This window comes from Meles meles, chromosome 1, assembly GCF_922984935.1.
Source record: "Meles meles chromosome 1, mMelMel3.1 paternal haplotype, whole genome shotgun sequence".
Lineage (NCBI taxonomy): Eukaryota > Metazoa > Chordata > Mammalia > Carnivora > Mustelidae > Meles > Meles meles.
In genome coordinates this window covers 87038289-87051361 of record NC_060066.1, presented here as the reverse complement: position 1 = coordinate 87051361, position 13073 = coordinate 87038289, and the positions used below count along the sequence as shown (strand labels likewise).

Genomic DNA, 13073 nt, shown 5'->3' with positions numbered 1-13073 from the left:
AGTTGGACGCTTAACTGACTGAACCACCCAGGTGCTCCAAGATGTTTTAAAATATTAATTTCCTCTTCTAAATGATGATCTTAAGGAAGTTCATGGTTATTCCATTAATGATATCATTGCTTTAATTATTTTTGAAGCCTCTTTTTTGGAACTGTTCTCCAAAGCCTAAAATCAAAGGTCATAAAACTGGAAGATTATAAGAGATCTGAGGTGTTATCTAGTCCAATCTCCCAACCATTCCAGGGAATCCTGTTATGTACCATAAATTATTAACCATTCCCCTAGTGGCTAATATGTAGGTGTGTCCCAAATTGTCCTCTTTACAAAGTTTATTGTACATATATCTTTTTTGTACCCATATCTTTGGACACATTAGGGATATTTTAGTACTCAAGATTTCAAAAAGTAGAATTACTGGGTCAAAGGAAACACACATTTAAAACATCGATTAAGTCCTTCCATTTGCCATCAAAAAAAGCTGTATGCTTCTACCAACTGTGTGTGGGTATATACTGACATAGGTTGCTAGCAATCTTTTCTATTTTTCCTATTCGAATAGGGGGCCTGGTAAGTTTGGGGCAGTGGGAGCAGCCTGCCCCTGTGGGGAAGAATATTTTACCAATGGCATATTTTAGACTTAGCATGATGATATGTTTTATTATTATTTTTAAAATTCTCTACAAACAGTGTACCTCCTGACTGCTTGCCCTCCTTCCTGATGACTATTCACCCACCCATTCCTACTCGGTGTACTGCTGCCGATAGGTAAAGAAGCCATCTTGTTTAATGTTGAACACACACTTATTTGCTCAGCAATGTGTATGCCTTCTGGTGTGTTTTATTTTTTATTTTCCTTTTCTTATTTTAAAAGAACCCTTTGTATATAATGAATAACAACCCTTTATTACCCAGTATGCAAGTGTTCTGTTGTGTGTCACTCATCTTTTAACTTTACAGTCTCTTTTGCTATATGAAAGTTATGGTGGTGTTGGAGGAAGATACAAGTAAGATTTATTTATTTATTTGGGAGAGAGAGAGAGAGTGAGCAAGCAGGAGGAAGGGCAGACTCCCTGCTGAGTGTGGAGTCCCTGCTGAGTGTGGAGCTCCCAGGGTCCTGAGATGGTGACCTGAGCTGAAATCAGGGGTCTGGCCACTTAACTGGCTGAGCCACCCAGGTTCCCAAAGTGAGGGTTTTTTTTTTTTTTTTTTTAAGATTTTATTTACTTATTTGACAGACAGAGATCACAAGTAGGCAGAGAGGCAGGCAAAGACAGAGAGAGGGGGAAGCAGGCTCCCTGCTAAGCAGAGAGCACGATGCCGGGGCTTGATCCCAGGAACCTGGGATCATGACCTGAGCCAAAGGCAGAGGCTTTAACCCACTGAGCCACCCAGGCACTCCCCAAAGTGAGTTTTAATTTCATTGAAATTCATTTAAAATTAGACATACTAGGAACCAGGAATACATTTCAAAAAGTTATCAAACTCTAAGTAGGAAATCCACTGTGCTTATCTGATCAGGGAGCAATGCTCAGAATCAAAGCAAAGCATAGCCAAAGACTCCTGGGTGCCCTTTCTGGACTCCCTCTGCTTGCCTCCCAGCTCCCATCTCTCACCCCATGCTATTGCTCTCTTGGGGATTCCAAAGACAGGCACAGGTCTTAACAAAAGTGTTAACATAATCTGATCAATCCATTGTGGTTTTGTGTCAGACTAAGGAAGTTCTTTCCTACCCAGAGTTTGTACAGATATTTTTCTAAATATATATATATATATTTATTTGTTATATATTTATTTGTTATATATTTGTTAATATATATATATATTAACAAATAGTTTTATTGTTTTGGTTTTTTATGTTTATATTTTTAAATCACCCATGATTTATGGTTAATGAAGCCAGTTGTCCTTATGCTGTTTATACTGAGTTGTCTAGTCTTCCCCCACTGATTTGAAATGCCACCTTGAGGGGGGCCTGGCTGGCTCAGTCAGTAAAGCATACAACTCTTGATCTTGGGGTTGTGAGTTCAAGGCCCATGTTGGGTGTAGCGATTGCTTAAAAATACAATATTGGGGTCTTGGGTGGCTCAGTCAGTTAAGTGTCTGACTTCAACTCGGGTCACGATCTCAGAGTCCTGGGATTGGGCCCCATGATGGGCTCCCTGCTCAGTGGGAAGTCTGCTTATCCCTCTGCCACTCCCTACTTTCCTGCCCCCCAAAATAAATAAAATCTTTTTTTTTAAAGTAAATAAAATAAAACATTAAAGGGACTGCTGGTGGCTCAGTTGGCTAAGTGTCCGACTTTTGATTTTGGCTTAGGTCATGATCTCAGGGTCTTGAGATGGAGCCCTGCTCAAAGGGTCCAAGTTCAGCGGGGAGTTTGCTTGAGATTCTCTCTCTTCATCTGTCCCACCCCTGGCTCAGAACCACATGCACAAACACTCTCTCTTTCTCAAATAAATAATTAAAAAATGTATTTTTAGAAAGGGAAATGCCACCTTGAGCATGTGTGAAATCCTGTTAAGTGTGAACGTGGGTTATTTTCTGAACTCTGTTCCTTTCCATTGATCCAGTCGTCATTTTCTTTCTTTTCTTTTTTTTTTTTTTTAAGATTTTACTTATTTATTTGTCACACAGAGATCACAAGTAGGCAGAGAGGCAGGCAGAGAGAGAGAGGGTGAAGCAGGCTCCCCGCTGAGCAAAGAGCCCGATGCGGGGCTTGATCCCAGGACTCAGGGATCATGACTTGAGCCGAAGGCAGAGGCTTTAACCCACTGAGCCACCCAGGCACCCCATCCAGTCATCATTTTCTTTTTTTTTTAATTTTTTTTTAAGATTTTTATTTATTCATTTGATGGAGATCACAAGTAGGCAGAGAGGCAGGCAGAGAGAGAAGGGAAGCAGGCTCCCTGCCAAGCAGAGAGCCCGACGTGGGGCTCGATCCCAGACCCTGAGATCATGACCTGAGCCGAAGGCAGAGGCTTAACCCACTGAGCCACCCAGGTGCCCCCAGTCATCATTTTCTGATCAGTCCCACACTATCCTATTTACTATATAGTTTTATAGTTCTTTCAGTGTCTTGTAAGCCAACTCTTATTTTGTTACCATTGTTTTTCAAAACCTTCTTGGCTGTTTTGAAACATTTACTCTTCCAGATAAACTAGAGAATCAACTTTTAAATTTAAAAAATTCCACTGGGATTTTGATAAAAATTGTATTTTATTTATAGATCAATATGGGGAGAATTGATTTTAAAATATATTGAGGCTTCTTATCCATATATGACTCTCCATTTACAAAGACTTTATATGTCATTTGGTAAAACATAATTTTTAATGGGTTTTGAATATTTTTTATTAATTTTATTTCTAGGTATTTTATTGTTGTGATTATTACAAATATGTCATTTTCCCATTTTATTTTTGAACTGGTTCTTCCTGATACATAGTAAAACTATGATTTTTATATATTCCTTTTGTATTTAATATCTTGTTAATACATTGTTTACTTTGTTTATTGTATACTTTGTTTTATTGTTTTATTTATTTATTTATTTATTTATTTATTGTTTTATTGTTTTATTGTATACTTTGTTTACCTAACTCTCCCTTTCTTGGTATTTCTTGGTATTAGGTTGTTCCCAAGTTCTGATGGTCATAATTAGCATTGCTATAAACATCTCTAATCAGGTAAATTTTTTTCCCTTTAAATTTCTTCCCACACATGGGAAACATCTGTTTTACATGTTTTACATGGGTAAAACAGATTTAAAAGTTCTGTGAAACTTTATGGCTCTTAGTACATATTGCTCTGGGTAATCTCCTGAGGGGCTAGCCCCCTTTCCAAATCTGCCTGTAATATCATCAGCAAATCAAGAAACAATGATGAAGATAATGACAATGACAATGATGAGACCAATTGGTGAGAGCCAGTGCTTTCCATGACTTTTCTCATTTAATACTCACAATGAATCTATAATATGCTATTGCTGTAACATATGAACAGATAAGGAAACTTAGGTGCAGAGAGAGGGTAAAATCTGCACTCATAGCTGGTAGGAGCCAAAGTCAGATGTATTGTGTTCCATGGTCAAAGCCATCTTCCTATGTCTTCTCCAAGACCCATTCTTTTTATTTTTCATTTATATTTGAGACTTTAAAAGTTACATGAGCGGCATCTGGGTGGCTCAGTGGGTTAAGCCTCTGCCTTCGGCTCAGGTCATGGTCTCAGGGTCCTGGGATTGAGCCCAGAATAGGGCTCTCTGCTCATCAGGGAGCCTGCACCCCACCCCACCCCTGCTAGCCTCTCTGCCTACTTGTGATCTCTGTCTCTCTGTCAAATAAATAAATAAAATCTTCAAAAAAAACCCCAAAAGGTATGTAGGCCTGAAAGTTGTTTCACTTGGCATTTCTTTACCATTAAGTAGGTTATTAGGTAACACATGTTAAAACTCTTTATCATCTCCTTTGACCACTTATCCAATAGACTGGTGATGTTAATTTTATATTTGTAAGAACTCTCTCTATAAATTGGAGTGAAAGTTTTAAAAGATTATATTTTTCCCCGCACCTTTACAGATATTCTTGGGTTTTATTGCCCATCGATTCTTCCTTTCTCTATTCTAATTTATGTCTTCTGTAAATTCTTCTTATCAGAAAATTCCATTACCGGCATGGAGAATATAGATGGAACACTCTTATCTCATTCATATAGTAGTAGTAGTAGTAGTAGTAGTAGTAGTAGTAGTAGTAGTAGTAGTAGTATTTAATAATAATAACTGAGTGCTTATCAAGTACTAAGGATATGATACACATAATCTTACTTAATCAACTTTATAATCCAATGAGATATTATCTTTGTTTTACAGATGAAGAAATAAGCTCAGATTCATCAACTCAGCCAAGGGCACACAGTTAATAAAAGGAAGTCCTATCTGTTACAAAGCCCATGTTCCTAAGAATAGTACTGCTGGCCTTCCATTATGGAGGGAGTAAAATTGACTCTCTTTGAGAAAAAAAAATTCTTTATCATGCTAAGAAATCTTCCATACCAATTTATTTATTTTTAAAATTTTGAATGAATGGGTTTTTTAATTGAGCTGTAATTGACATATAACATCATACTAGTTTCATGTTTACAACATAATGATTTAACATTTATATATAGTGAAATGATCACCACAATAATTCTAGTTAACATCCATCACCACACCTAGTTACAAAGGCTCATACCAATTTCTTACAAGCTTTAGATCAGAGATTTTTAATTTAATTAAATATGTTCTTGACATTAATTTATTTTTTTTTTTAAAGATTTATTTATCAGAGAGAGAGAGAGCGTGCACGCACAAGCAGGGAGAGTGGCAGGCAGAGGGAGAAGCATGTTTCCTGCTGAACAAGGAGCCTGATGGGGGAATGGATCCCACGATCCTGGGAATCATGACCTAAACCAAAGGCAGATGCTTAATCAGCTGAGTCACCCAGGCGTCCCTGTTCTTTTTTTTTTTTTTTAAGATTTTATTTGTTTATTTGACAGAGATCACAAGTAGGCAGAGAGGCAGGCAGAGAGAGAGAGTGGAGGAAGGCTCCCTGCCAAGGAGAGAGCCTGATGCAGGACTTGATCCCAGAACCCTGAGATCATGACCTGAGCCAAAGGTAGAGGCTTAGCCCACTGAGCCACCCAGGCGCCCATCCCTGTTCTTAATATTTACAAAGAACCTTACATTTCCCTCCCTCATTTCCCTTGCCTAGCCTAGCTTCCGCTTCTTGTGGTCTCTGGGCATTGCCACTCTGGTCTCCAGGGGGCACTGTTTCCCCTTTAATCAAGCATTTGACACCTAATTTCTCTAGGTACCAGTAAGACTGGGGAAAATATTTAAAGTTTACACAGGACTCAAACAGAAGGCAAATGAGGACAGAAAATAATATACAACCAGATAATCTGGTTCCCTGAGTGCAGAGTAGGCATTTCAGTATTTGACACAACCTACCTAGCTTCCTACTGCATGCACAGAGCAGAAACCTTTTTTTCCTATCCTGCACTATGTCTTCAAGCAAGCAAAATTCTTTTTTTTTTTTTAATATTTTATTTATTTAACAGACAGAAATCACAACTAGGCAGAGAGACAGGCAGAGAGAGAGGAGGAAGCAGGCTCCCTGCAGGGCAGAGAGCCCGATGTGGGGCTCGATCCCAGGACCCCGGGGATCATGACCTGAGCCGAAGGCAGAGGCTTTAACCCACTGAGCCACCCAGGCGCCCCTTTTTTTTTTTTTAAAGATTTTATTTATTTATTTGACAGAGAGAGATCACAAGTAGGCAGAGAGAGTGAGAGGGAAGCAGGCTCCCTGCTGAGCAGAGAGCCCGATGTGGGACTCGATCCCAGGACCCTGAGATCATGACCCAAGCCGAAGGCAGCGGCTTAAACCACTGAGCCACCCAGGCGACCAAGCAAGCAAAATTCTTCAAAAACTGGCTCTGAGATTGGTCAGGCTAGTTCCAGCTTAGGGCTTCCTTCCAAATTCTAGTTTCTAGTTTCAGCATATGCCTCTCCCTACAAACTAGACACTAAGCGTGTCAGTCCTCTTCTGGGAAGAAGGCATCGTCTTCCTGGTTTGTAGCTTTACGCTATTGTTTGGGAATAGTTATTTATGGGTCTCTCATACCCCTTCACATCTTGGCCAATATGCCAAGAGTGCAAGGCCCTTACGGCTCATATTACATAACTATCACTGCATAACAGAAGACTCCAAAACACAGAGGCTTCAAACAACAAACACTTTTTTTTGACAGTTTCTGTTGACTCGGAATCTGGGCATAGTTTAGCTGGGACCCCTTGGCCTCAGAGTCTCTGATAAGGCTACAGTCAAGGTGTTGGCCAGGGTGCAGTCATCTCCAATCTTGAATAAGGGAGATTCTGCTTCCAAGGTCACTCAACACAGCTGTTGGCAGGCTTGAGGTTCTTACTCACTGTTGGCCAAAGACATCCTTTCCTTGCTGTGCAGTTCTCTCTGTGTGGCAGCTTACAACGTAACTGTCTGCCCTCAGAGTGAGTGAGGGAGAACATGAGAGGGTGCCCAAGATAGAAGCCACAGTCTTCTTATAACCTCAACTCAGAAGCAACATCCTGTCATTTGTGCTGTATTAAATTAGCAGGAAATGTGTCAATAAATCTAGCCCATAGTCTGCTGGAGGTGATTACACAAAGGAGTGAAGACCAGGAGGCAAGAACCATTATGGGCCATGATAGAGGCCTTCTACCACATCACTCTTTACCCAAGCCATTTCTCATGGTTATGTTTGCAGCAACCAATCTTTTTTTTTTTTTTTTTTAAGCAATCTATATGTCTAACATGGGGCTCAAACTCATAACTGCAAGATCAAGAATAGCATGCCATACTGACTGAGCCTGCCGGGTGCCCCTACAACAGCAATCTTTTTTTTTTAAAGATTTTATTTATTTACTTGACAGAGATCACAAGTAGGCAGAGAGAAAGAGGAGGAAGCAGGCTCCCTGCTGAGCAGAGAGTCCGATGCGGGGCTTGATCCCAGGACCCTGGGATCATGACCTGAGCGGAAGGCAGAGGCTTTAACCCACTGAGGACCCAGGCGCCCCTACAACAGCAATCTTGAGAGATAAAGTAACATCTCCCTCTGGGACAAAGAAACTGACTTAGCTTTTTGCTTGCTGGAAAAGCAATGGGTTCCCCAAGCTCACTGTTCCCCCACTGAACCCAAAGCCACTGCATGTGTGGCCTCTGTCTGGGCTCCTTGGTGTTAAGCCGGTGGAACTTGGGGGCAAGAGGAATTGATATGAACAATTCATGCTTTTTATCCTGTGCTGTGGGTGAAACAGTTTTTTCTTTCTGACTCAGATGTCTCACATCTTCTTTCAGCATCCGTGAAACAGTAAAGGCTATAACTTACTGGCTTGTAAGTGGGATAAAATCAAATTGCAGACCTGACAGTTTGACTCTGCAGCACAATTCAGAATTCTATACAGGCCTGGGAAACCAGCATTCATACAAGAGATTCACGTACGTATTATTCATTTTATTCAACACTTACATGCCAGGTAATTATTCTAAGAGTTACGGATATAAACTCATTTAATCTATGAGGTAGACACTATTAAAAATTCCTGCTTTACAGATGAGGAAGAAGAGGCCCAAAGATGTTGAATAACTTGCTCCAAATTATACTGCTCATAAATGTCAGAGGCTCATTATTCAAACAGAAACAACACGGACAATCTATACATCCATTGATCCAGTGTATCATGCTAACTGTTCTGAGTCAGGAAGTGGTGGAGCAGGGAGAAGATGGGGGGAAGGACCAAATAGAGAGTTAATTCCTCAAAACATTTGTGGAAATCATCAATTTAGAGTTTATTATTCCTAACATAGTAACATATTGTCTTGTTTCAAAGGATATTCAAACGATAAACTCTACCAGCTATATTGATAAATGCTAAATTGTTTAATGCTAAAAATAAATGAGCTATTAAGCCATGAAAAGATGGGGGGAGGCTTTAATGTATCTCACTAATTAAAGGAAGCCATTCTGAAAATGTTATATACTGTTTGATTGCAACTATATGACAGTCTGGAAAAGGCAAATCTATGGAGATAGTAAAAAGATTAGTGGATGCCAGGGGTTGGGAGGAAGGGAGGGATGAATAGAGCCCAGAGGATATCAGGGCAGTGAGACTCTTCTGCATGATACTATAATGGTGAAAACATGTTATTAGACATTTGTCCAAGCCCATGGAATATGTAACAATGAGAGTGAACCCTAATGTAAATTACAGGCTTTGAATGACAACGATGTGTCAATGTAGGTTCATCCATAACCATGGAAGTACCACTCTGGTTGGGGAGGGTGTGCATGTGTGGGGGCAGGGCTTATCTGAGACCTCTCTACTTTCTGCTCAGTGTTGCTGAGAACCTAAAACTGTTCTAAAAAATAGTCTATTTTAGAAAATGACAGTGTACTTTAAAATATAAAGTATTATGAATAGTGTAAGCATGTGTAGGACGTTTTTGTTAACATCTTTCTCTACCTGTCCATGTCCCCTATGCCCTTGGCCTCATCTTCCTGCCTGTTACCTCCTCCTTTCCTTAGCAAGTGTAGATAGCTTCACCCCCACTTGGCCTCTCTTCCTCTGTTCCACTGTCCTCTTGAACCTTCCCAACCCAGGTTCAAGCCAGCTGTCTGTCTTCTTCGTGGCTTTAGCAGGGCTGCAGAGGTCAGCGTCAGAAAAACCACAACGGTGAAGATAAAATGTATTGTACAACTGCCGTTCTCCATCAGCTTATCCCTCAGTGTTTCCTGCAACTGTTTCTGTATTTCTTAAACCAGAGCTTTGTGCTTAAAATATGTATCAGTAAGTTTTAATTGTAGTTTGCTTTACTGACATTGTACGGTTTTGAATAAATTTTTCAAAGTCTTTGGCCCTTTCTTCCTACTTACTCTACAGATATTATGTGTCAGCTTTTTTGCATTTTTATAAAATTGAATTTATGCTATTAAGCTGTTTTCTATTAAAACAATTAAAATAATTTGTCTTCTAATGAGCATGCATATCTATCAATGATGATTCACCCAAAAATGCTTAAATGCAAAAATGCATTAGCAAACCCAGGGGGTTGATGTGTTTAGAGTTGCTTTAATTATTGGTGTCTTTAAGAAGATTCTGTGGAAAAGTTGAGTCATACTCCCTTCTCCAATGTGCCTCTATGCCCTGGAATAAGCCTCCCTTTTTCTTAGATTAGGGTATCTCTTCCCTCAAGGAGCTCCATCAAAAGCTAATTCAATCCTTTCCACATCTCTTTTAGCAAGACTACAGACCGCTCCCTGGGTCCTAGGGATCAAAGCTAGTGGTCTCAAATTGGTAGCCCCTGGGGCAAATTTCCTTGATCGATGTGGCTCATTTGGCCTGCACAGTGTTTTTAAAAAAACCTGAATTTTGCAATTATGTCATTTCACATTAAAATGTATATTGTAAAAAAAAATAATAAATAAAAATAAAATGTATATTGTAAGCTTTTTTTTTTTTAAGATTTTTTATTATTTGAAAAAGAGAGAGAGTGTGCAAGAGAGAGCATGAGAGGGGATATGGTCAGAGGGAGAAGCAGATTCCCTGTTGAGCAGGGAGCCAGATGAGGGACTTGATGTTGGACTTGATCTGGAGACTCTAGGATCATGACTTGAGCCAAAGGCAGTCGCTCAACCAACTGAGCCATCCAGGCGCCCATATTGCTCGCTTTTATAGAAAAAGTATTAGATCTGGCACATTGGGCCCATGTGCTCACATAGCAACAGCTGGTAGCAGCCATCAGCTGTCCCTTTAAAGAGGGCATGCACCTCTTGCCTCTCATGAAGACTGCCAGTCAGTTACCATTTATCATCTCACTTTCACCTCTTCTGACACTTACCATCTCAGGTGCCTTCCTGGTGCTTTAGGCATTTAGTCTGTAAACTCTTCTACACCTAGTCCTTGCTGCCTTTCATCCAGCACCACCCATTGACATGAAAGGCTCTGTGGTGCTTTAGAAAGACCATGGGCTTCAAATCAAATGGACCCAGTTCTGCCACTTACCTGCTGTGTGACCTGGATAGGGTTATTTCACCTCTTTGAATTTCTGTTCCTTTATCTATAAAAAAAGGGGGGGGGGAATAATGATGGTGTGGTTATGTGGATTAAAGGCAATAATAGGAGCGCCTGGGTGGCTCAGTGGGTCAGTCTTGATTTTGGCTCAAGTCATGGTCTCAGAGTCGTGAAACTGAGCCCTGCGTTGGGTTCCACACCCAGTAGGGAATCTGAGATTCACTCTCTCCCTCTCCATCTGCCCCATCTCCCCCCATCACGTGTGTGCACAAGCGCTTGCTCTCTCTCTCTCTAAAATAAATAAATCTCAAAAAAATAAATAAAGGCAATAATGTACATAATGTGCTTCTGAGAGAACCAAGAAGAGGCAGGAGGTACTCGGTGAGTTTGGCCTGCCTCCTTTGACCACCTCTGAGCTTACCTCTCAGGCTACTCCTGTAAGTCTCTAGCATGGTCAGTTCATAACTAATTCGTATGATACTCTCAGGTGATACTATGATACTCTAGGTACAAATAAAATTATAAGAAACTAGGGACAGGGGGCACCTGGGTGGCTCAGTGGGTTAAAGCCTCTGCCTTTGGCTCAGGTCATGATCTCAGGGTCTTGGGATCGAGCCCCACATGGGGCTCGCTGCTCAGCAAGGAGCCTGCTTCCCTTCCTCTCTCTCTGCCTGTCTCTCTCCTTGTGATCTCTGTCTGTCAAATAAATAAATTAAAAAAAAAAAAAAAGAAACTAAGGACACCTGGCTGGCTCAGTTGGCAGAGCACGTGACTCTTGATCTTCGGGTCACGAGTTTGAGCCTCATGTGAGGAACAGAATTTAGTGAAAAAATAGAATTTTAAAAAATTATAAATAAAATATAAGAGGCCAGATAGTACTTAGGTAAAATTTATATTCTATAATTGTCATCTGTCATCATCGAGGAACCATAATAGGTTAAGTTATTAGCCAACAGCAACTTCTATTGCTTGGAGAATAATCCTATGGCATGGTAAATTGATCTCTTACAATTAGAAAGAAAACAAAAATGAAAACGTTTGTGAGTTGGCATGTTTTCCAAAACTGGGGGGAGGGGGACAATTCTCTAAATGCCGCACTCGCTCTCACTGTAACTTGTGGAGTTCCTGATTTATCTATATATCTATCTTGCTTTTTTTATGTTGCTGTAGCAAATTACTACATACTTAAAACAACACAAATGTGTTATAGCTCTCTAGATTTGAAGTCTGACATTGGTGGCACTGAGCTAAAATCGGTGTGTCAGCAGGGCTGCACTTTTTTTTTGAAGGTTCTAGGAGTGATTCCATTTTCTTGCCTTTTCCAACTTCTAGAGGCCACCCACATTCCAAGGCTCAAAGCCCCTTTCTCCACCTTCAAAGCCAGCAATGTTGTATCCCTCCAACCATCCTTCCATAGTGACATCTTTTTCTCTAACTCCTCTTTTGCCTTTGTCCTCTTCACTTTTAAAGACCCTTGTGATCACCTTGGACCCATTCAGAAAATCCAGGATATTCTTCCTATCTTAAGGTCAACTGAGTGGCAACTTTAATTCTATCAGCAACCTTAATTCTCTTTTAAAATTAATTTTTATAAATTGAGATATAATTAACATGACATCGTATAATTTTCAGGTGTTCAGCATAATGATCCAATATCTGTATATACTGCTAAGTGATCACCGCAAGTCTAGTTAATATCCACCACCACACATAGTTATAATGTCTTTTTTGTTAGAGAAATTTGAAGATCTAATCTCTTAGCAACTTTCAGATATACAATACAGCATTATTAACTATAGTCACCATACTGTGCATTACATCCCATGACTTATTTATTTTTGTAAATGGAAACTTGTACCTTTTGGCCACCTGCACTCATTTTACCTACCCCCCTCCCCACCCAACCTGCTTCTGGCAGCCACCAATCTGTTCTCTGTTATCTGAGTTCATTTTTGTTTTGTTTTAGATTCCATACTCAAGTCAAAATCTATAGTATTTGTTATTTCTTGTGACTTAAATCACTTAGCATAATGGCCTCAAAGTCCATCCATACTGTCCACACAAACTTAATTCTTTGCCATGTGATGTAACATATTTAGTTCAAGGTTCCAGGGCGTAGGACGTGGGTATCTTTTGGAGGCCATCATTCTGCCTACCGTAATAAGTAGGTACATCACTATGAATTTATCTTACCTAATCTTCACAACAGCCTTATGAAGTAGGAACTACATTTACAAATTAGAAAACAGGAAATGTGCTTGGGTCCAGAGCTGGTAAGCAGCAGTGAGATTCAAACTCAGAAATATTTTCCTCTAAAGCCATGTGCTTAGTCAGTACATTATACTGAAATTTGTTCAAATGGTATTTTCTATTTTCTTTTTTAATTAAAAATTTTTTAAAGATTTTATGTATTTATTTATTTATTTGAGGGGAGGAGGGGGGCAGAGGAAGAGAATCTCAAGCAGACTCC

General features: G+C 39.9%; 1 protein-coding gene across 7 annotated transcripts in view; it reads left to right on the top strand.

Annotated features, from left to right (window-relative positions):
* SGK3 (serum/glucocorticoid regulated kinase family member 3) overlaps positions 1-13073 on the top strand; it is a 183164-nt gene that overhangs the window by 17009 nt on the left and 153082 nt on the right. For 2 of the 7 annotated variants that reach the window (XM_046020081.1, XM_046020098.1), the window contains 2 exons: positions 3631-3686; positions 7890-8030. The exons of 1 other annotated variant lie outside the window; for it this stretch is intronic. The gene's annotated coding sequence lies outside the window, so the exon portion shown is untranslated. Of the gene's footprint in view, positions 1-687; positions 766-3630; positions 3687-7889; positions 8031-13073 lie in introns of all 7 variants that reach the window. 4 more of the 7 variants (XM_046020112.1, XM_046020090.1, XM_046020065.1 and 1 more) reach the window with 3 other exon arrangements.